The sequence below is a fragment of the Dendrobates tinctorius genome, unplaced genomic scaffold, assembly GCF_039654945.1.
Source record: "Dendrobates tinctorius isolate UK_male_01 unplaced genomic scaffold, ASM3965494v1 ptg000138l, whole genome shotgun sequence".
NCBI classification, from domain to species: domain Eukaryota; kingdom Metazoa; phylum Chordata; class Amphibia; order Anura; family Dendrobatidae; genus Dendrobates; species Dendrobates tinctorius.
This window is the reverse complement of record NW_027361806.1, coordinates 1329593-1348570: the sequence shown is the minus strand read 5'-3', so window position 1 is coordinate 1348570 and position 18978 is coordinate 1329593. Positions and strand designations below refer to the sequence as shown.

The 18978-nt window shown below is 44.5% G+C and overlaps 1 long non-coding RNA gene across 1 annotated transcript in view; it reads left to right on the top strand.

Moving 5' to 3' along the window:
- The first annotated feature begins 12891 nt into the window (after positions 1-12891).
- The window catches only part of LOC141048878 (uncharacterized), a 29212-nt gene continuing 23125 nt past the window's right edge, over positions 12892-18978 (top strand). Inside the window, exons 1-3 of the long non-coding RNA XR_012220167.1 lie at positions 12892-12948; positions 15219-15381; positions 16791-16960. This is a non-coding gene — a long non-coding RNA (uncharacterized lncRNA). The remainder of the gene's footprint in view (positions 12949-15218; positions 15382-16790; positions 16961-18978) is intronic.

The following is an 18978-nucleotide window of genomic DNA, read 5'->3' as shown; positions in this document are numbered from 1 at the left end:
GACAATGACTGTAACCGCTTCGTCCACCACCCCAGTAGCTGAAAGCGAGCAGATCCCAGGAAAATATAGGTTCATTTCTTCCCGCTAACTGTGCTTTCAGTGTGGCGGCCAGACAGCATTTTAAAGCTATTTACCTGCAGACCAGCCATATATCTCCAGGTAAATATCATTTTTGCACACGACAAGTTCCATTTAAATGGCAAATTTCCCATCCGAATTCGATCCCACCTGTCAGTTTGCAATTTTGCTCATCTCTAGTCATGAGATCAAGATCGTAAACTATGTAAAACATCTAGAACATACTTTGTCGCCTTTCCATAGATGGGATCGTTCATTACGCTCTTTACAATGAAAATAAATATTTATGAATTATTTTTTTTATAATAAAAAATAAAAATAAAAAATAACCTCTCTGGTCGTAGTTTGCACCGACCCTTGAGTGATCTAATTGAGGACAATAATTGTGGTGTAGACACGGGATGTACAAGACGTCTACTTTCATATTAAAATATTATGCCTTGGTTTAACATCTCCAAGTGGTTATTTTAGGGTTCTTTTCATGGAACAAAAGCTCTCGGGGGATAGGGTAACTCTGTTGACCATCACATTATTGAACTTGTTTGTTTGCAAGAAATACAACCACCCGATTTCAATAGGCTTCTGCTGGTTGGTCGAAAGCGTCTTACAATGGCGGCAGAAGAGGCCTCCACTGCGGTTCTCACCTTTTGTGGCTACAGCAATCAATTTGCTTGGAAACACAAGGTCTCTTTCACCCTAGTTGAAGTCTGGTATAATTTCGGATTGAATGGGCTCTTATGATAAGGAGAAGAATTGGGTTTTTTCTTTTTTTTTAGATGGGATGGTATGCAATGATGCCTGTAATTGCAAAGTCCTTCAGCAAGACAAAGCTTCTTCTCCCAACACTTTCCTTTTTAAAGGTACAATGTCTCGGCCACAATGGGTTTGGTGGAAGCACAGAGGTTGGTATAGACACTAGAGGTGGAAATGTCAGTCAAGTGATGGTCCCTTCGGTGGAGTTCAAGTACTAAAATTGTAAGTGCCTGAGAACCGGGTCCCAAACGTTTATTCTGAAAGGCAAATGAAGTCTGTAATGGATCAATCTTCCCTATAGAACCTACTTTTTTTGTGTTTGATGCATCAGACCACCTATAGCAGCTGTGTTTTAGCTCTAAAAAATGGGGGCGAAGAATGCTCTCGAAGGGCAAGAGCAGGAGCGTTATTTACTCGGTAACAAAAAAGTGAAAGCGGACAATGGCCACCGGCACCATTGAAAACGCCCGACATTTTGATAAGAGGAGTTCGCTGATTTATTTTTAATCCTTTTTTTTAATTAATATATCTTAGAGATTATTGTGATCAAGTAGGGACCTTGGAACATCTCGACTGGAGAAAAATGAGCGACCTTCATTTTTTTCTCACTTGAGTTTTTGCTGTAAGAATGCATGAATGCACGGTAACACGCAATGCTCAAATATTCCTTTTTTATAGTAAAACATAAGAATCACTATTTTACATTAATACAGAGGAAAATTAACATAGGACTGGACTGGGTAATATACATAGTCATGGAATCATGTAAAATATTCTATTTGCAAATTCTGGAATGTTTCGGATTAATTTGCATTCATTTTTGCCTGATTTTGTTATTCTTTATTTTTAATTTTTTTTTGTCTGGAAACCATCATCAAGTAGACTGTTGAACTGCATTATAGCTTTTTGCAGAGGCAATCGTAGAATTACATTGAAGCAAAAATTTGGTTTTCTGCTCTTGTCCTACACTTTAAAATTTCATCCAAAACTGAATGTCTTGATGCCAACCTGGCATCTTTCCTCTCTTCTGCCCAGCTTAGACTTCTGGCATATTTTAATGCCCAGGTTAATTTAGATCAATGACACATGAAGATCCAAATAGTCTAATTAACATATGAATGCATATAATTAGCCTTAGGTAATTATCTGCTAATGAGCAGGACTGCTGAGGATAACAGGTTGTTATTGAGCCAACTAGTTCTTCATTGGCATTTGTGTGTCCTGGAAGCATGGCATTGTGGAAACACATCGATAAGAATGACCACTGCAGATCCATGAACTGCTGCTTGCTGACAGTTTCCAGCTCACGATGAGAAATGTTTTTATACCTGCAGTTTGGAATCACAATGGGAAGGTTCTATAAGTTACAGAACGAGTGTAAAGCTTCACTAGCAGGAGAAAAAAAATCATTTATCACTACCGGTATTTGCATTCTCTATAGACTCTATAGACCTCCAATAGCACAGTAGCACCCTCCTTTTCACTGTGGTCGGGCAGTGTGGTGGAGTTGGTGGCTTTAGACCTCTGTTCTAGTGATCAATGGGAAATCCCACCAGTGTGATCCTGGCCGAGCAATCATACATTAATCCCAAGGATATATTGTGTTTTTTGTTTTGATAGGTGAAACCTTAAAGGGATTGTTCAGGACTTTAATGTTATGGATTTATCCTTAGGATAGGTCATTAATGTCTGGTTGGTGAGGGTGCGACACTCGGATCTCCCATCGATCAGCTGTTCCTGGTGATAATGGATTCCAGAACTTCACAGCTCTGTCAACAGAATAGTGGCCACAGCCGGGTACTGCACATCTTCCCCCTATCGATTTCAGAGTGATATACAGTCCCTGGCCACAGCCACAGCCACTCTGTAGCTGTTGGAACTGTATTTTGATGCTATTCTTGGACATTCTTGAACATGAGGCTTAAATGTCCTACATTTTCCGTCCTAACTGTTGGTAAATATGGCCATCTATGGTGTAATTGTGGCGCCCGTGAGGGTTAAGTCGCCACAGAGGTACTGCACCTCCTCCTGAGGTGTGGTACCCCACTATCCAGGTAAGGTGGAGACACCTGACCACACTCCAACACCTGCACCCCACACCACAAAGTAGTGTAGCAAAGCACCTTCGGCGGCTCCCTGCTTGGAGTATAGCATAGCACCCCTTGGTGGCTCCTTGCTTGGAACACGAAACGTGATGGGAGGTGGATGGAGTTAGTTCACACAAAAGAGCCGGAAGAGTTGAGTCAGACAGTCAGTCTTCGATTCAGTCAGCGAGTGAGGATGTAGAAGGACAGAGTGTGAGACAGAGAAGATCCCCGGGAGAGGGATGGAAGAGGGAAGTGCTGCAGCAGGCCACAGTGATCTGGGTCTGCTGGCACAGGAAAGAAACAGAGAAAGGAAGCTTGATTCTCCATTGGGAAGAAGGATTAGCACGGAACGTAAGGAGAATAAGAGAACAAGGACTAGGGTTAGAGGAGAACCCTTTTCAAGTTCTAAGCGCAAGGCTGGGGTCCGGTCCCCAAGGTTGTATGGATACGAGTGGGCCTGCAGCAGACACCGGAGGAATAGAAGTAGTGACCACTTTATTCCCACACAAGACTTGGGGACACAACAGCAACATATTAGTGAGCCGGGACTTAGTAGCAAGGAGTCCCCGAAGCAGGCTACAGCTGTCAGCCGTACAAGTAGAGTTCATAGGAACATCTGACAGGAGGAACTCCAGTGTAACTCAGTACTAGGAGTACTTCATTCAAAGGCGCTATAAGAGGAGACGTTCAGAAAAGGCACATATGCTGGCGGAGTGTTGGAAAGGAGTACTTCATCTTGCCTGGAAGTTGGCTGAGCTCCTGACCCGGAGGACACGGCAAGGATGCGGGCACCTGTACCTGCAACAGACTGTGAGTAAAGCTTTGGAACTACATACCCTGGTGTTCTCCACTTATTCCTGCACCAAACTGCCCAGCACTGCCACATCCCTTGCGCCTGACACTACACCATCTTAGTGTCACTTCACCTATACTGCCCTGGGACAACAGCCCTGCCTGTGGAGGGCTATAACATCACTGCTGCACCACACCATCTGTCCCAGAGGATCTGTCTGCAGCGTCGGCTTACATCTACATTGCCGAACACCACAGGTGGCATCACAAATCACTTATAAACTTTCCCCCTCTTTACAATGGGCGCCCAGGGCCATGGGCCGGGTCCCAGCTGCCGTGACATCTCCCATGGGAGCTCATCGGGTCCGGTACCGAGTACCCCACAGCCCTGGGAGGGCGACCCAACTTGGCGTCACGAACAGGATAACGAGACCCGATGCCATCGGGTTCTGTGTGCCTGAGATCTGTTGGACTTAAAACTTTTGGAAATGTGCAGAAGACCTAATTTAATAGACTGTAAAATGAATGCTAAAAATGGCCGCCAGCGAGGTGAAGAAGGGTGTGACACTATGGGTGGTCCTAAGAAAAGAGCGTGGACTGTCCTGGGCCTCCCCTGTCTAAACTTCTATGCGACAGCAAAATGGTCCACCCCCCGAGGGGTTCGTTCTGGCGTTCTTCTTCCCGCCTCGGCTCTTTTCCCGCCACTGGCTTGGTATGGAGGAGTTGGAAGAAGACGCTGCCCCCAGAAGGAGGAGCGGAAGCCAGTGGCGGGAAAAGAGCCGAGGCGGGAAGAAGAACGCCAGAACGCCATATTGGAAGGAGAAGGGAGGAGGCCTGCGGAGCACGAGGAGGTTGAGCTGAATCTCCCCGGCGCAATGGCTGAAGGCTCCGACCCGGCTTCCAGGATGAACCGCCAGCAGCTGGAGGACGAGATTGCCCAGCTGACGCACCGTTTACGGTTGAGGCAGGAAGCCTTGTGGTCCTTGAATCTGCAGCGCACCCAGAAGGGACCTACACCCGTGGTACCCGTATCACCGGTACCCACCACCGCTACACCGAATTCCCTCCAGGAAGACCCTGTAGCACCTGAGACTGCTGCAGTGTCACCGGCAGCGTCTATCGTCATCTCTTCGTTGCCACCGCTGCAGTGTGAAGCTTTGGGAGCTGAAGCGGAGGAGGAAGAGCTCCCGTCTGGACCCAGGGCGGCCGTGCAGGTCCCTCCAGAGACCCCCGCTGACCGGGAACCGCCGGTTGTGCCACCACTATCTCCGATATCCGCCCGGACAGCAACCACTACACCGCTGCCACCAGGGCCCGCACCGTGCTTGTACCGGACCTGAGACCTCACCGCCAGGAGGCACCAGGTACGCCCATCGCCCCCAGGGGGAAACACCGGAACCCCTAACAGTGGTGCCATGGTCCATGGTGGGCGAAGGTAGGCCCCGGGAAGAGGAGGATGAGACATGGGCCAGTTGCCAGGCAACCATCCGTCAGCTGGCAGCCGAGCAGCGGGAAAAGGAACAGAGGAGGCAGGCTGTGCTGGGCCCGGTTATGGACCGGAAGTAGAAGGTCCGTGCTGGTCACTATGGCCCCAGGGACTCGGCAGGATGGGGCCAGGTCCTGAATGTGAACCACGAACGGGGGTTGGGTTTATCTCTGACCCCAAGAGGATCAGTGACCTGTTCTTCAACCGGAGGGACGTGGAGTCACACCTAAGGAAGGGACACCCTGCTAGAGACCTGCACACGGGTGAGTACATAACCTTTACCCGGCATGAGGGGCTGCGTGGCTGGTATGCCATGAATATCCGCCACATCCCTGAGGATTTCATCGCGGTATATAAAAAGGAGAAAGCGTATGTGCCCCCAGCAGGAATACCTCCTACAGTAGTGATTACCCCTACCAACACCAGACAGGCTACATCTACCCCTGTCATTCACCCCATGGTACAAGTTGCAATACCAGCTGTACTTCAGGCAGCAACCATACCAGATGAGGACCAGCAGTTCATCAACCCACCAGGAGGTGAACACCCAGAGCATCTCCCCTGGAAGCAGCACACGCAACTAGCTTTCAGAAACCCAAGAGGAGATCACTAGTCAAGATGTTGACTTAAACTAACTCTCATTACCCAGGAGGGTATTTGCACCTTTGTTCTTGTTTTCTATTTTTGGTTATCATGTTTTTGTTTTCTTGCTTCTTTTCTCAGTTGTTGCCCAGTTTTATTGGCAGCCTTTACACTTGAACTGTGGAGATCATGGACGCTGAGTGATCCAGAACTGTAATTGTAAATAGTTTGCACTTCTTTAGGTGCTTTCTCTTGGTTTTACATAGGAACCTTTCCTTGGAATAAGGACTACCTCGTTATAAGGACATTTCCAGACACGTTGGCTGGACCAGTGTCTACCATTGCACTTACTAGTATTTTTGACTAGAAACTTGATAGTGATAGTATGTAATAAAAGAAATAGTGACAGATTTTATAGAGTTTCAGAGAGAAAGAAATAATGTGCTACAATGTTTAAATAAAGATTGGATAAAGATATGCAGATGATGAACCAGACACCAGCAGTTGTCACTTAGGGGTAAGAAGAAGAAAAGTAGAAAATGTGAAAGATGGCAGAAAGAAAAAGTGTTGCTAGAAAATGTATTACTTGAATCGGTAGTGAGTTTGCTTTCATAGCACTTTAAATTAGGTAGCATAACTTTGAATTTAGATAGTTAAAATTGTTTGCAACGTTCAAGAAACTGTGCCTCTCATATTGAGAAGATTAGATAAGAACTGTTTATTTTGCATTACAAAATTTTGTATGTTCCTGTATTGTCAACTTTGTTTTCCTTGCAGCCCGCGGACGTGCTGTGTTTAACGGGGGTATGTGGCTCCCCTGAGGGTTCAGTCGCCACAGAGGTACTGCACCTCCTCCTGAGGTGTGGTACCCCACTATCCAGGTAAGGTGGAGACACCTGACCACACTCCAACACCTGCACCCCACACCACAAAGTAGTGTAGCAAAGCACCTTCGGCGGCTCCCTCCTTGGAGTATAGCATAGCACCCCTTGGTGGCTCCCTGCTTGGAACACGAAACGTGCTGGGAGGTGGGTAGAGTGTTATGAATGAGTCACCGAGGAGGAAAAAACAAAAAGCAAGCTAAGCCCAGAAAACCGGAGAGGTTGGTAACTAGCAGATTGCAGACCCCTGATCCTATCCACAACAACTAGCAGTAGCTGTGGAGCATGCCTACGGTGGTCCTAGACGCCTCATAATGGCCGGAGAACTAAATAAGCCTAAAGAATGAAAGGGAAAATCTAAACTGCCCCAGAGCAGACCCCAAAGCAAAAGACAGCCCCCAACATGTATTGTCGGTGAAACAAGATGAAAACACAGACACAGGTAGAAAGATAGGCTGAGCAAACGATGGGACCCTCGCTAACTAGAAAGGACAGGAAAGAAAAGCTGCTGTCTGCAATCACGCAAAAAACCCTGCCAAAAAGAATGTCAAACACATCTGATAGAAAAAGGCTCTGAAGTTGCTAGACTTCAAATCACTATATCAGCACTCAGGTATATTCTGAAGACAGAGCAAAAGAGATCAACTGATCAGAGACAAAATGGGGATTCAGCCCAGTCCCAGCCAGGGCTGGCTGAACACAAAAACTAAGCAAACCAAACAAAAACTCATATAAACAATAGCAGAGAAAACTTAGCTTTAGGAAGGCAGGAACCAAACTGGAAACCAGGAGCCACAGTCAGGAAAAATCACCAGCAAGAAGCTAGGGAGTCGGCTGCCTTAAATCCAATCAGAAACTCCTGATGTCCAATCACAGTCCTCTTCCTCAGGTGGCCAATCTCTGCCATTTAGATCAGCTTCATTACCTCCCTTCACCAACAGAGGGAGTCCAGATAGAGAACTCACTACTCCTCTGTCAGCACAGCCAGCTCCATAACCCTCACCAGAAGCCAGAGGCAAACCCGAAAATGAGCTCACAACAGTAGAGTTAGTTCGCACAAAAGAGCGGGAAGAATTGAGTCAGTCAGTCAGTCTTCGATTCAGTCAGTGAGTGAGGATGTAGAAGGACAGAGTGTGAGACAGAGAAGATCCCCTGGAGAGGGATGGAAGAAGGAAGTGCTGCAGCAGGCCACAGTGATCTGGGTCTGCTGGCACAGGAAAGAGACAGAGAAAGGAAGCTTGATTCTCCATTGGGAAGAAGGATTAGCACGGAACGTAAGGAGAATAAGAGAACAAGGACCAGGGTTAGAGGAGAACCCTTTTCAAGTTCTAAGCGCAAGGCCGGGGTCTGGTCCCCGAGGTTGTACAGATACTAATGGTCCTGCAGCAGACACCGGAGGAATAGAAGTAGTGACCACTTTATTCCCACACAAGACTTGGGGACACAACAGCAACATATTAGTGAGCCGGGACTTAGTAGCAAGTAGTCCCCGAAGCAGGCTACAGCTGTCTGCCGTACAAGTAGAGTTCATAGGAACATCTGACACGAGGAACTCCAGTGTAACTCAGTACTAGGAGTACTTCATTCAAAGGTGCTATAAGAGGAGACGTTCAGAAAAGGCACATATGCTGGCGGAGTGTTGGAAAGGAGTACTTCATCTTGCCTGGAAGTTGGCTGAGCTCCTGACCCGGAGGACACGGCAAGGATGCGGGCACCTGTACCTGCAACAGACTGTGAGTAAAGCTTTGGAACTACATGCCCTGGTGTCCTCCACTTATTCCTGCACCAACCTGCCCAGCACTGCCACATCCCTTGCGCCTGACACTACACCATCTAAGTGTCACTTCACCTACACTACCCTGGGACTACAGCCCTGCCTGTGGAGGGCTATAACATCACTGCTGCACCACACCATCTGTCCCAGAGGATCTGTCTGCAGCGTCGGCTTACATCTACATTGCCGAACACCACAGGTGGCGTCACGAATCACTTATAAACTTTCCCCCTTTTTACAATGGGCGCCCAGGGCCACGGGCCGGGTCCCAGCTGCCGTGACATCTCCCATTGGAGCTCATCGGGCCCGGTGCCGAGTACCTCACGGCCCTGGGAGGGCAACCCATAATCTACAGCGTTCACTTGAGTCCAAAGCAAAATCTGGCTCATTCACATGTCCGAGAAAAATGGGACCATTATTTTGCTCAGGTTTTCATCAGAGCTTGGTCTGACTGTCATCAGTTTTGCTTTTGAGGAACAAAGTTTCTCCACCTTCTCCTATGTCCACAGGCTTGAAAATCAGGCCACAACCAAGTGTGGCCCGACTTCTTCACATGTCCATAGACTTGCATTACCAATTTTGATCTGACCCACGGATCAAAATCAAACATGTCTCTGCGATTTTCAAAGAACATGTGAATGACAAAATAGACTATCACCAGCACGAGTGCTATCCATGAAAAATCTGGACAGAACTCGTACTCAAAAAATGGATGCCTGAATGTGGCTTAACAGACACAGTAAGTCTGAGAGACTATATTTTTTATAATCGAGAGAATCGGGTCGATTATGCTAATCACACTCTTATCAGAGTGTGAATAGAGTGTGGCCAGGGGTGTGACCAGGGGTGTGGTCAAGGGTGTGACCAGGGTGTAGCCATGGGGTGGGACCAGGGGTGTGGTCAGTGTGATCGGAGTGTGGTCAGAGTGTGATCAGAGTGTGGTCAGAGTATTGTTAGAGTGTGATCAGAGTGTGGCCAGAGTGTTGTTAGAGTGTGGCCAGAGTGTGATCAGAGTGTGGCCAGAGTGTGATCAGAGTGTGGCCAGAGTGTGATCAGAGTGTGGCCAGAGTGTGGCCAGAGTGTGGTCAGAGTGTGATTCGATTTTCTCAGATGTTGAGAAGATGGGAAAAAATGTCTCCATCTTCTTTATTCCGTCAGTTCATGAAAATTTTACCAAACTCAGTTGTCCTCTGAGTGCAATCCTATTTTTTCCATGGACTTATTGACATGTATGTACGAGTGCCATCTGAATATTGGACACTGTTTAGGCATGCTTCACTTTTTTCCATGGACAGACTCTGTCTGAGGAAAAATGGGACATTGCACAGCCCCATAGAATAACATTAGTCCGAGCGCGATCTGATGTTTGGTCGGTTCGAACTTGGATTGAAGGTCCAGTCATCTGCATCAGCCCTATCAGTGTCTTCCTCTATGACTGAGGACCTTTGGCCACTCTATGAGCACCAGAGGCCCAGTTGTGACTCCTACATCTGCACACCCCATGGCTACTACTACTTTGACTAATTGAGTTTTCCTTGCTTGACATCCCATTTATAGATTTGACAGGCAATGAGTTAAGTAATGATCATCACCCTAATGTGTCTTTCCTGAACAATAACAGTTGGTATTTGTGCTAATAAATCACGTTGCTCCATCCTCCATCGCTTTGTGTGTTTTTTAAGTCAACAAACCATTAATAACGAAGGTTAATGATTGGTACCGTCACCCGCACTCGTACCTTGGCTTACAATCAGGCTGGTGACCTGACGTTGGCACATTAATGACAGAAGAATAATCTGCAGTGGATTATTCTAAACTCGATATGATGTCACCAGAAATCTGCCTCGGTTTATCAACTTTCAGAAAAAACATCAAGGAACGAAGAGGGATAATTAATACTTGGTTGAATTCTTCGCCGTGTGTCGGCGGCTTCAGTGTTTGGTTTAATTGAAAATCTGACGTTTTCACTCAACGCATTAATGTCTAAACAGAAGAAAAAAGTGAAAGGCCTGTCACTTATCTCAAACACACCACGTCTAGGAATGTGTTATATATAAGCTTGGCTTTCCAACGTGTACGGCTCTTACTCCCTTTCATCCCGGTGTTATGTCTGCTTAGGAAAACATACAAGAGGTTTTTCTCTAACTCTTCAGTAAAAAAGAGGTTGACCTGAAACATGTCGTATGGATTGCACTGAAAATCGATTGCTCAAAAAGTCATTTCCCCCTGAAATAATTCAAATTTTATTTCTGTAGCGCCAACATATTCTGCAGCACTGTACAATACATGGGAAACAAGTACAAACGAGACAAAGAAACACATAAGTCAATGAATCTACCAAGAAGAGTGAGAACTAGAGTCGAGCAAATATGTTCGGAATCGGTCGCCGAATCTAAATTTGCCACATTCGTGCCATATTGTTACCCTATTTGTGCCGAATTTATGTTTGATGATCATTTCCGAACATATTCGGTCATTCCTACTCCGAATGACTCCAATGGCATTCGGCTGCGTTCGGAGAATATTGCAATATTTGCCGCCGATCATAATCGGAACCAAATTTTTAAAAATGTGCTCAACTTTAGTGATAACCCCACTCACAAGAGGTGATAAAGAAGGTAAAAAAGTGCTTGTATTGTTTGGTCCTGTCATCTATATTCAGATACAAAATGAATGGAGTTTGGGGAATCAAAAAGGGTTTTGAGATAAAATGTAGGAAGGGGAAACTTAGAGAAGTTAGATTAGGAGGTGATGTGATAGGCCTGCCTAGAAAGATGCAGTTTTAAGGGCAAGCTTAAATTTGTGGACACAGGGGTTTAACCTTACTGACTGGGGTAGTGCATTCCAGAAAACAAGTCCAGGAAAAGTCTTAGAGACGGAACTAGGAGGTTTGGATTATGGTGGATGCTAGTCTTAGATCATTAGCAGAATAGAGAGCATGGGTAGGATGGTAAGCAGAGGTGGGAGAGGAGTTAGGGGGCTTTGCAACACTATGGAACACTTTGTGGATGACAGTGATAACTTAGTATTGTATTCTGTAGTAGATGGGCAACCAGTGTAATGAGTGGCACAGGATGGAGGAAACTGTGTATCGGCTGGAAAGAAATATGAGTCTGGCTGCTGCAATCAAGAAAGGTTGAAAAAGTATTAATAATGCAAAAACAAAACAGCCCACACTATTAAAGGGGTTGTATGGAATATTTTAAAACTGTGATGGGTTAAAAATGTGTTAAAGTAAAAAAATAACCATTACTTATCTACTTAATCCTTTGCTGCCTCACTCCAGTAATGAAGCAAACATCGTGCCATCACTCACATGACCTCTGAAGCCTATCACTGGCCTCATCAGTGACACCTTCATTTTATCTAATTTATCACTCCTAAAAACCTTAAAGAGAAATAATAGACATGATTCTGATTATTACTGCTGATAACCACACATATTAAAGGGAGTCTGCCACTAGGTTTTCGCTACTCCATCTGATAGTGGCATGATGTAGGGGCAGAGACCCTGATTCCAGTGATGTATTACTTACTGGGCTACTTGCTGCAGTTTTGGTAAAATTAGAGTTTTAACTGCTGCAAATCTAGCAGTTCTCTGAATGCAGAGCTGTGTATAACTCCACCCACACCACTGATTGGCTGCTTTCTGTGTACACTGTGCATAGGCATAAATCTGCCGATCGGCGTTGTAGTGGGATTAAACAGAGCTCATGAGGGATACATGTTACCATGTTGCCAGGTTTACTAGTCCTCTAGTGATAATCTCCTCTATATAAAACTGTAAATTTATCAAAACTACAGCAAGCAGCCCAATAAGTGACACATCACTGGAATCAGTGTCTCTGTCTCTACATTATGCTTCTCCAAAAGTAGTTTAAAAAAAAACAAAAACCTGGTGACAGATTACCTCTAAAGACATAATTGCCAGCTCTTCCTGAACATCTGAGAGGCCCCTCGGAAACAGGGGAGACTTCTTTGATTTCTGGATGAGTTTTACACTGCAGAAGAGAAGACTCCCAAAACCTCCTGGGAAAGAGTTCACCTGCTGTACATGGTCCTAGGATTCTTCATCATCAGACTGAACGCCTACATTCACATTCATCTGTCCAGAGAAAAGAAAAAATCTTCCCTATTTCAAAGTTGTTACGTGCGCTCCAAGGACAATTTAAGTAAAAAATATTCAGATCTTTTTTCTATAAACTGTAAAAAAATGGAATACATTGTCAGCTTACCAAGTTAGCAAAATCCATTTTCCATAACATGCATAGGGAAAAAAATAATAGAAAACCACCAATAAAACGAGTTACTTGGTCTTAATAGTAACTATTATATTTCATAGAATAAAACGTCTCACCCATTGAGTTACATGGAGCTGTTCCGCCATAATACATGCGGCACTAATTAATACAATTAGCAGGGAGGCTCCATATATCTGAGACTTCGGTGGTCAGAATCCTTTCATTCCTTCTCGTTTGCACAACTGTTTGTTCCTGGTTTTCGTATGTTTCGCAGGTGGGGATTCTGGTGTGCGCACCGCTGGGATTTCTATTATTATTTTTCTATTATGAGCCACGTTCTATTTAAATGCTTAGCGCCTTGTCAGACATGTAATTTCCACCTGTTTTACTCGTTGGTGGGAGTGAGGGGGGTTAGAGAACGTGAGTGTGCATTTCATGATTCACATATTTAGATTAAAGCCTTTCCAGGCAAGAAAAGAAGTTCCCCACCGATGCACCTAGATTTATGTCCCTCGGGGGCGTTATCATAGCAGTTGGGTCTCATTCTGTAACAGGTCCCCCACTTATGGCGGCATGTTACGTGGCAGCGGGCCGTCTCTGTCATTAGGACCCTAGTGTGTGCTCTGTACCCCCTATAGTTCTGGTAGAAAGAAAGATATTCTACTAAAGCTGTACATAGACCTTAAGATGTCTTTTGCAACAGACTTCATGCCCATCACTGGAGGACACAGACAGAAGAGACCCTTGTACAAAAACAGAATATGGGCCCTTTGCCGCCCAATAGCTCATCATAATGCACAACTCCAATAGATTTTGAGGTGGTAGTGGCCTCCTCACCTCTTGGGCTCCTGTGCAGCATTGATATGCCCGCCCTTGCTTACCATAGAAAAACCCCTTTAGGCTGCGTGCACACGCTGCGGATTAGGTGCGGATTCATCCGCGTGGATTTTGTAAAATCCGCAGGTGAAACCGCAGGTCAAAAGACCTGCGGTTTTACCTGCGGATTGCTCTGCGGTTTTTCATCTCCTCAATGGAGGAGATGGCAAACCGCAGCGGAATCCGCAGAAAGAATTGACATGTCAATTCTTTCTGCGGATTGAAAACCGCGGATAATCCGCGCGGAAAATTCCGCACCGTCTGCACTGCGGTTTTTGATTCCCATAGGGAATCATGGTACTGTACACCGCAGCAGGTCCGCAGCGGCCAAAACCGCTGCAGAACCGCAGCAAAATCCGCAGCGTGTGCACACAGCCTAAGGGTATGTTCACACGATGTGGATTTTGCTGCAGATCTGCAGCGGATTTGGCCCTGCGGATCCGCACCAGTTTTCCTTGCGTTGTACAGCACCTTGTAAAGCAATGGAAAACAAAAAACGCTGTGCACATGCTGCGGAAAATTCCACACAGAAACGCAGCGGTATATTTTACACAGCTTGTCAATTCTTTTGGTGGATCCACAGCTTCTCTCTCTCTCTCCAGATAATTTTCAAACCAACCCAAATCCGCACAGCAAAAAATGCTATGGAATCCGCAGGACAACCGCAAGGAATCCGCATCACTTCCGCAGGAAAAAGGCAAGCGTTTTATGCTGCATTTTCTGCTAAGAAATGCGGATTCTCTGCCGAAAATTCTGCAGGCTAATCTGCAAAGTGTGCACATACCCTTAAGGTTATAACACATTATGCTTTTGGAGCTTTATTTATTGCTTTTTTTTAATGCCAATTAAGGGTATGTGCACACGTTGCGGATTCCATTGTGGATTTTTCCACTTGGATTCTGCAGAATCCGCAGGTAAAATGACCTGCGTTTTAGCTGCGGATTCCCTGCTGGTTTTCTGCGGATTTTGTGCAGATTCCCTGCAGATTTTACACCTGCGTATTCCTATAATGGAATAGGTGTAAAAACGCTGCAGATTCCGCACAAAGAATTGACATGCTGCGGAAAATAAGCCGCTGCGTTTCTGCGCGGAATTTTCCGCAGCATGTGCACAACGGTTTTTGTTTTCCATAGGGTTACATGGTACTGTACACCGCATGGAAAACTGCTGGGGATCCGCAGGGCCAAATCCGCTGCGAATCCGCAGCCAAACCCGCAACGTGTGCACATACCCTAAAAGCTCTTTTGCCCTGACTGAATTTACAAAACTGCTGCTTTTTTGAAAACTCTCCTCTTTTCAGCATTTTTGCAGCGTTTGTTCACCTTAGAAAGCAATTAGAAAGTGCAAAAAAATGCAGCCGTGTGTTTTTGCTGTTTTTTTGGGTGAACGTGGTGAATGAAACTACCATATATTAAACTTGTACTGTAGACAAATGACATGAATAATCTGCACTAAAACTGCAGCAAAAACGCAAGAAAACCTGGTTATTGGAAGCAGTTTTTTTTTTTTACTGCAAATAAAGAAAGTTTGGGCTGCAGAAAAAAAACCAGCCAAAATTGCCAAGTGTGAAGAGATAGCCAAATATGGAAACGCATTACAGCACCACTCCAGATTTTTTTTATTTTTATCCAGTCATACTCACCTGTCGTCCCCTTCATTATTATCCAGAGTCGCTCTGGTCCGTGTCTTCAGTGAAAAGTGACCTCCCGGCTTCTGGCGCTTATAGACTTGTGTTGAGAGCTTGTGATGGAGCTCCTTACTTCCGGCCAATCAGAAGCTACAGGCACAAGATGGCTCTGCGGTATCGGAGCGGAGGTGGTAAGAAGTGAAGGTGAGTATATGACTGGGGGCAGGGGGCTTACATTTAAAGTGTCATATCAGCGCTGAAAAAAAAATTGCTGAACTGTTGCTTTTAATTTGGCACATTTTAAATCTACAAATTATGGATTAAGACTGGCGTGTTAAACTTCAGTCTAGGTAAATCTACCGTACTCTGCCCTTGGCTAACATTAGCAAGTTTGCAAACTTGTCACACTCGTTTTGCAATCTGTTCCTAAAAAGTAATGTGTCTTGGAGGTCCTGACGTTTGACCTATCTGTACAAAACTTGGGCATCAAATTTTTTTCTGGATTCCAATTATATAAATGGGTATGGTGTAATTACTAATTTTCCCTGTGGGGGAGCTGTATGGAAAATTGAACACTGAAGTTTCCATACAGATAACAACTAATCGCCGGGGGTCCCAAAAGGAAAACGATTTGTGATCTGGTTATTGTCAGTAGATCAAACACTCCAAAGGGAACTTGTCAGGAGTAGTGATGAGTGAGTATACTCGTTGCTCGAGTTTTCCAGAGCATGCTCGGGTGTCCTCCGAGTATTTTGGCGTGCTCGGAGATTTAGTTTTCGTAGTCTCATCTGCATGATTTGCGACTGCTAGACAGCTTGAATACATGTGTGGAATGCCTGTTTGTTAGGGAATTCCAACATGTATTCAGCCTTTCTGCAAGTCGCAAATCAGGCAGATAAGACGACAAAAACTAAATCTCCGAGCACGCCAAAATACTCGGAGGACACCCGAGCATGCTCGGGAAAACCCGAGCAATGAGTATACTCGCTCATCACTAGTCATGAGTTTTAGGGCTATCAAACTAACTACATTTCTGGGCAGGATAGTAAAAGACAAGTGCAAATATATACTCCTGGCCACAAATACATACTTACATACTCCATCGCTGAGAAATAACAACTTTGTATTTTTATGGATAGGGTTTCTCCCGCCTTCAATGAGCTTGGAACCTCATTTACATAAAAATGTGAAACTTATTTTTATCAAAGATGGTATATCCTATTCTGACCAGGAAGATACTGTAATTTTTAATTTGTCATTGCTGTAAAGTATTTAATACTGTTTTGGTTAAAAAAAAAAAAAGTGAAAGTCATCCTACCGCGACAAGGTGCCCCCAATCGGGACAGTCCCTTCTCGAGTATTAAAACCTCACCTTGTGTTAGCCAACCTCAATGTAATGAAATGTAATGTATTTAGTTTGGATAAGCCTAAAACTTACAACAAGTTCCTTTTAAGAATCTAATAATTGTTTTTAAAATCCATTGTCTTAAATCTTTTACCCAAGATTTAACATTTCTGTTTCATAATATTTTCACCATGGGAAGTTTTTTTTTTTTTTGTAAATTCACAGCAATGTGGCCAGCATCATATATGGCTGTAAAATTATCTTCCAGCTAAGTGACTGAGTACTCAGTCATGAAAACTGAAGATTGAAGGTGACGTTTCCAAGAGCCACTAGTGAAAAGGACACAAAACCTCTCGGTTTATGGATATGAAAGTATCATCTTCAAAACATGGCTGTCGCTTGAAGTGTTACTTAGTGGCCTCTTACATCTTTAGGCAGGTTAGTCTTTTCAGTGTGAACACAAATGATAGAAATATAAAAGGTCGGGATCGGGTGGATTTCTGAAAGATTAATGGCGCAGGTTAATTGTGAACATGAGAATAAAATCCGGTGCCGTTCTCGCCAATATGAAGAGGTCTGCATCCTGTTCATTTAGACACTGTTCACATGTTCAGGTTTTAAATCCATTAGATAGGGACTGCTTCGTGAAGGGTTACCGTGGTGACGTGGTGAAGCGGATTGGCATACATTTTTTGCAAAAAACGTATCGACTAAATACCCTGTATTTGTTATACAGCACTTGCTGAATACTGTCATGTTTTTTACTGCAGAGTATTTTTTACAAATTTGTCATTTTGTGTTCTCTTGTTGTGTTTCAGCCATTGGGTGGTGTGAGCATTGTCTTACTGACTTGTTCACATTTGTGCATGTCACATGTGTTTTTAATCCGTTTTTCCTTGCTAAGCATGGTTTGGGAGACCCCACCCCTCTCCTGTGTGACATGCACATAAATGAGCTGTCTTACACCACAAGCCCATATACTAGGAGGCGCCTGTCTGTATCCTGTTCATTTAGACACTGTTCACATGTTCAGGTTTTAAATACATTAGATAGGGACTGCTTCGTGAAGGGTTAGGCTGTGTTCACACACAGCGTTTTTTTAGCGGTTTTTACCGCGGTTTTCACTATAAAACCGCTGTAAAACCGCTAAAAATAAGCTGCACAGTCATTTCTATGCATTTTGCACTTTTTGTGCACATTGATGCGTTTTTTACCGCGAAAAAAACGCATCGCGGTAAAAAACGCAGCATGCTCATTAATTTTGCGGATTTTTCCGCGGTTTTGGCTTCTCCCATGCGTTTAGAAACCGCTGCGGTAAAAAACGCATCAAAAACGCATCAAAACCGCCGCAGAAAAATAGGTGCGGTTTCTGGGAAGGGATTCAGGTTTTTGTGCAGAAATTTTCTGCAACGTGTGCACTTAGCCTTACCGTGACGTGGTGAAGCGGCTTGGTATACATTTTTTGCAAAAAACGCATCGACCAAATACCCTGTATTTGTTATACAGCACTTGCTGATTACTGTTATGTTTTTTACTGCAGAGTATTTTTTGCAAATTTGTCATTTTGTGTTCTCTTGTTGTGCTTCAATATGAAGAGGTTGTCTACCTTTTAACACTGTTTTGTTTGTAGATTGAAAATTCTCAAGTGATAACTTTTATGAAAATCACAGGATGGATAGATGACGTGTTAATGATCTGCAAACGATGAACAAAATTGAAAAAAAAAAAAAATTCAAAATATTTTGGTTTATTCAGTCTGAAGTGTGAGCACCAGGCGCAAAAATCCTCACACTTTCAGCCCTGGCTGCTATCAGTGAGGCTATTAATGGTTGTCTGAGCAGTGCTCTGCGATACAAATCATCCACCGATGGTGCGACCATTTCTCCAAAGTGTCCTGGGAGTAGTTTCTCGACATGATAACGCGGGACGCATGTTCCTTGTGCTACTGTGAGCATCCTGCGTAGCTTAAATGTGCTACCATGACTGCAATGTCTCCGGACTTGTGGACTTGTCTCCCCTTGAGCACATCTGGGACGTCATTGGTTCGCAATTGCACAGGAGCTGCCAGCAGCAGATATCAATGATTTGCTCAAGTGAATTCCGCCAGAGAATATTCCTTAGACGACCATTAATAACCTCATTGATAGCAACCAAGGCTGGAAGTATGAGGATTGTTCCATGTGGTGCTCATACTCCAGATTGGATAAATCAAGAGGTTTTGAAAACTTTTTTTTTTCCATTTTTCATCATTTTCAGATCAGTAACGCGTCTATCCATCTTGTGATTTCCATTATTCCATGACTTTTTCTTCCCGGTGTTGTAGTTTCGACGTTGAGGAGGGTATGCGCATGCTCGTTTAATCCTCATTAGCTCTTGTAGCAGAAGCATTGTCTTGAACGGCTTCCTCTTCACATGCAGAGCATTGTGTGACATTCACCACATGGTTGCAGGTTATA